The sequence below is a fragment of the Aedes aegypti genome, chromosome 2 (genome assembly GCF_002204515.2).
Source record: "Aedes aegypti strain LVP_AGWG chromosome 2, AaegL5.0 Primary Assembly, whole genome shotgun sequence".
Lineage (NCBI taxonomy): Eukaryota > Metazoa > Arthropoda > Insecta > Diptera > Culicidae > Aedes > Aedes aegypti.
The window spans coordinates 444387953-444394190 of NC_035108.1; positions in this window are offsets into that span (position 1 = coordinate 444387953).

Sequence of the window (6238 nt, forward strand, 5' to 3'; positions counted from 1 at the left end):
GACACCCACCCACCCCCTTGTAACGCATTTTGTATGAATATTATTCAATTTTTGTATGGACCGTAACATCGATAGGACACCCACCCACCCCTTCTAGCGTTATGAAATTTGTGAATGAGCCCTTTGGTGGCGGCTCGACAATACGTCAATGTGAGCCGAGGTTCTGCTGTCACGAATGGATTACCTGCTTTGCTCTTACCCACAGTTGATCAGCAGAAGTTTTCTCGTTTTATATTGTCGCACCGCCACCAAACCGGATCGCGCCAGTGAGACTCGCGACGCGCCTCAACTCGCGCGATTTTGAAATCAGTTTTTTAGTGTGGCGCTGCATTCTTACGATTTTTATGAACACAGCGCACTATTCACATATTAGCTGCGACGCACGGGGCCCAAGAAATCAATAATTATAAATAAATGTTGGTCTTGATTTCTACCGGATACATAATATTGCATGGGGAAAGGCATCTAACTTCAAATTTCTCATAAAAGAAAGCATTATTCGAAAACATATTTGGTAGGCGTGACAGTCATTATCATTACGTACAACCGGTACCAAATATTTTTTCGAAAATAGTTCCCAATTTTGTTCAGTTCGCTTTCATCTATAACCGAGTCAAGACGTGTGCGCGATGTGCTCCTTCAAGCTGCTTTTGCTCCAAAGATTTGATTTTACTTTTAACGCTGTAGTGTGGTGAGGGCATGAAAAGGGGTTGTGGATTGTGACTAAGTGGAAAGGTGTAAAAATAAGTGAAACGTAAAAAATTAGCAAATTTTGTTCGAAAGGAATGGAAAACTGATTAATTTTATAACAGAGGAGATGTGTCGGTGTGAAGAAGAAAAATTGGTTCCGCAGATGCTACACATTCGAAAGCGATGTATGTGTATGAGTGTAAAACGATATATACAATTTTAAAACTACATAAATGTGTCGGTTGGGTTGCATGATGACAAGAAAAGTGATGTGATATATCTGTACATGTTCATCGTACGTAGCGGCGTTGGTTTCAGCATCAGTGCCGATCGTGTAGAGGGTAAAACAGCAGGGCGACCAGTAACGAGGGCATGAAGCTAAGTATAATCTTAGATGTTTTAATTTTAATAACCTTTCTCACAGATAAAGTTGTCAAATTATTTTCCTATATTTTATGTGTGTTTTTTTTTTATTATTTAAAATATTTATTTATTGTGATTTATAGCAGTAATTACCGCAAGCAATAACCATTTGCCATTAAGTTTATGCCATGTTTATTCGAATTTGATGTTAATATTTGCGTTTTTGTGATTTCGATGTAAACTTCTTCCTTTATCAATAGTACATTTCTAATTGTTTCATTGCACGGTGGTTTAATATTTGAATAATCTAGGCAACACGGACGAGAAACAGCAAAAAAAAAACTTTTTGGCATTCTTGGTGTGCTTCCCATCACCACCATCATTAGCGTCATCATCTTCATCGGCATTACTAAATCTACACAGCAGTACATACGCGGGAATGTAGTGGTGTGCGTGAAGCATTGCTATTTTCATTCAAATCGATGTGGGGTGAGGTTGTGACAAACGCCGTTTATTTTTTGTGCTGTATGTGTGCTTAGAGATACATTGGTCGTTGGTTATGGATTTTACTGGGGTGGCGCGGACCATTGATGCGTGTCACTGGTTCTCTATTTTACTCTCCCGCTGTTCTTGTGTAGAGCAAATAGTTACGTCTCTACTTGCGTTGCATAGAAGCAGCGGGGGTGGGAGGGAGAGCTGGTGACATGCGTCGGTGGTCAGCGCTAGCTGAGTGAAATCCATAATGGACCGATGCACGAGTTCACTAGTTTGACGTTTGAGCGGTGCCGAATTCACTGGTTTCCATGGTCACATAAATAACACGGCACCGCTAAAACGTCGAATGGTGAACGTGAAGTGATGGTGAAAGGGATTCACGGTGAAGTGAGGATGAGGGGTTCATTCACAAATTTCATACCGGCATATCATATACACCGTTCTTTTTATTTTCATACAAGGGCTACTTATTTAGAGCTAAATTCTAGTCATACATACTTTCTCAGGACGCATTGAAGGACATCATAATTATTGTATTTGCAGATTAAACTGAGTTAAATTAGAAGATTCAAGTATTCTAGGTTTTATATAACATAAGTACGTTGTTTAATATTGGGTTGTATAGCATTATATTATATTATAACAGTTCATACTGCAAATCTCGATATCGAAGGGACCAGCGAAGAAGATCGAGACAACAAAGTTTCAATGAAAGCTAGATTTAAAAACATTCCGTTCATCTGACAAATCATCATTAAATCGTAATTTGTGGATACTTCATTGACAGAATATTTCAATATTTCCACAGCAGTACAACGTTGGTGCCATTTTTTTGTTTATGATATATCAACTGCATATTATTTATTATATCATATTACCAACTGTCGGCTAAACACGGAAATCTATCACACGCTGTTCTACTGAGCGGCGCGATTTAGATAATCTTTTGGAGTGATAGTGAGAAATATCTTCTTGATTGCCCGTTCTTTATATACATATACAGAGTTTACAGGGGAGGCGTCGAATGAAGCAGTATTGTACGGGACATTTGAATGAACCGATGCACGAGTTCACTAATTTATTGTTTATTTACTTATCATGGATTCATTCTTTATTTGTTACATATACAGTATAGACCTGATTTTGTAAGCCCCCTTCTCTGTTTTTTTTTTTTTTGGTTTTCGGCATAATTTCAAAAACATATCAAACGTTTTGCACCTCTACAGTCTAGTTATCGCCCATATTGTGCAAATTGATGTGACTCGTGAAACCAATATTTATTAAAAATAAAATAAACAAGCCGGGCTATCAAAATCTAGTTAACACTTTACTAAATATATAGTTCGATTGCATATTGATTTGCACATTCAATTGCTAATTTTAACCATTAAATCAAAAATTGATTACAGATTTTCTACAACATCTCCGCTGATCATCGAGAAGGACCTGTAAAAGTTATTTTTAATTCATGTTTTTTTTTTCAGGATATATAAGCAAAATATAACTGCAGGAAGCCGTCGTAAACATTTAGTTTAAACATTGTCATTGTGTTTTCTTTCAGTCTTATTGGAACAATCTGTTATTATGTACGTAATATTAATCATCTTTTATTCAGGGATTCTAGGTCAAATCATCGAGTTATTGCATGATTTCTTATATTTTAAATTATTGTATTTAATATTATTACATAATTATCATATAATTGAATCATATAACACGGGTGATATTGGGAGGGTGCATCAGGGCATCATTGAAGTTACAGCTGGACAATGGAGTGGAGTGCCAGCCGGAGTCAAGGGTTGAAGCCACATCCCATTTTGGCCCTTAATACAATGGTATGTTGAATTCAGATTGATAATGAAAATTGACTGTACTGTTAAGTGGAACCGCATGCAGAGCAAGACTCAAGCTAGGATGGTGGCTACCTACATACATACATACATACAGTATAGGAATACCCACATAACTTGACGAGAAAGTCGTTTTTACGTCATTGTTATTTTAAATTCTTACTATATGCCCTGTACAGCGTACGCTTCTAAATTTAGTCATTTTCAGTATACCAAAGTCGGCATATTATATAACGTAATGTTATATTTTATTTCATTACATATATCCATCTTATATTATATTATATTATATCATATTGTTTTACATTATTTCGTATTATACCATATACTACATAGCATAATGACTATATTGACAAAATACTGGGAAAAGAAGGAGCATCAAGGGAGTTCCTGAACGAGAAGCGAACTTCGTTTTTCAGCATTGTTAATTGGAATTATTACTATCGGCCCTGTCTAGCGTACACTTCTAGCTTTAATAATTTTCAAGATGGTAGGATTGGTGTATTGTATACTATTATATTATGTTTTCTATATCATATTACATTCAATTGTATTAAATTATTTCATATTTTAATACTATATACCATATAATATATGTACTATATTGCATGTAATATATTGGACAATATATATGGGACGGAACATCAGAGCATCATTGGGGCCCAGATAGCCGTAGCGGTAAACGCGCAGCTATTCAGCAAGACCAAGCTGAGGGTCGTGGGTTCGAATCCCACCGGTCGAGGATCTTTTCGGGTTGGAAATTTTCTCGACTTCCCAGGGCATAGAGTATCTTCGTACCTGCCACACGATATACGCATGCAAAAATGGTCATTGGCATAGCAAGCTCTCAGTTAATAACTGTGGAAGTGCTCATAAGAACACTAAGCTGAGAAGCAGGCTCTGTCCCAGTGGGGACGTAACGCCAGAAAAGAAAAGAAGAAGAAGATCAGAGCATCATTGAAGGTGCAACTGGACAATGAAGTGGAGTTCCTGAACGTGACGTGAACTTTGTTTTTACAGGATTGTTACATGGAATTTTAGCTATATGCCGTGCACAGCGTAATTTACCTCGTTAGCCTGAGTCGAGAGTTTATAAATACTATATTATATTACATTATATTATGTGTCATTATATTACATTAAATTTTATTATATTACATATTAAACTATATATTATATTACATACTATATTATATAACATTGTCAATATATTGGGACGGGAGGGAGCATCAGGGCATCATTGAACTTACAACTGGACAATGAAGTGGAGTGCCAATCGGAGTCAGGAGGAAAAGTGTTAGTCGCTCGCGATTAATACTTTTCTCTCCAACAGTTGTAATCGATTTGACGCGCCCTTCTTCTAACAAACCATCCCGTGGAAAGCTCGACAAGTACTGCAAATTCCAATACTCAATCTGTTGGATCATACTGTTGGAAGGAGATTCTCTACTTCCCGCGGGTTTCGCGTAAGTGTCTCTGCTTACGGGTCCGCCACCCCCTTTTTGGCCCTTCATACAGCAGTATGTTGAAATCAGGTTGGTAATGAAATTTGACTTCACTGTTGAGTGGAACCGCAAGCAGAGCAAGACTCAAGCAAGGATGGTGGCTACCTACATACATACAATAGTTCCCAATTTTGAGAATTAATTCGTAAGATGCGTGTGGCCATACAAATATTTTTCGCGTTACCTGTTAGCGATTTTTGGTGCATAGACACTAGTGCATGTGCGTTACGGTGTGGCGAGTAGGGAATCAGGGCATGCATGTAACCCATTGTCACTGTGGGTCCGGATCTTAAACAATGGATAATCTAAGTATGCTGTTCCGCTCAAGAAAAGTAAAAATTTCTGTAGGAACCATGTTCGAAATAATTAATTGAAAACCCATTTACCACGGTTAGGCAATGGATTTTTTTTACAACGAGGAAATCTGCAATCAGACAGAGAGATGGTAACTCAGGGAGTGTGGGGATGACGCACCACCGACGACCCACTAAAACCAGCCCATGCACCGTAGGTGAGCAATTCTCGCTAAATTGCACAAGTGGTGTACAGAATACACATAATGTCCTTGACCTCAGACCCTTTTTCCTCGGAGCAACTTATACCGTAAAGTAGAGGAAGTGCCCAAACCGACATGGAGATAGTTGTAGGTATACATGATTATTCGAATAATTCCCATAAGTCTCTTATTATTAACTAAAACTATTTTTATTGATTCCAACAATTGTATCGCTTTCTATGATTATCATTTTAATTTTGTTTCCGACTTCCCAGCAGAGGTGAAAGAGAAATGCAGCGTAGGGTTTTGTTCTACTTCGTCGTAAGCGCTACTATTCGTCGTATCAAACTTTAAATGTTCCACTACGGCGGGTATTAAAACTACCTGCAACATAGATTCATTATCCAAGTGTAATTTTGTGAAAGCTGATATGGTTTGTACACTTGTACACTAAAAATGCGATAAAACTACTGTATTTCGGTAAATAACTTCAGTTCAATTATCCATTTTGCACTTTTCACCGAAATCGCATGGACGAATACGATTTGAGAGAAATGCTTAGCGATCGACTGAGCAACACCACTTTCCATCACAAGTTTCTCCCCGCCCCCGTGGGTGACTTACTTCGCCGGGCACTTATTTTCACTATGGAAAACCTTCGTACTTCTTCACTGAAGGATTAAATCCTTTTTTTTTTTTAATGCATGGTGATTTTTTGAAGTTTTACGGCGTGTGATTGAAATGAAATTTTCATTTCAATCACACGCCGTAAAACTTCAAAAAATCACCAAATTTTACGAAATTTCCTCAACCGCCGCGTATAATTGAGAATGTAAACA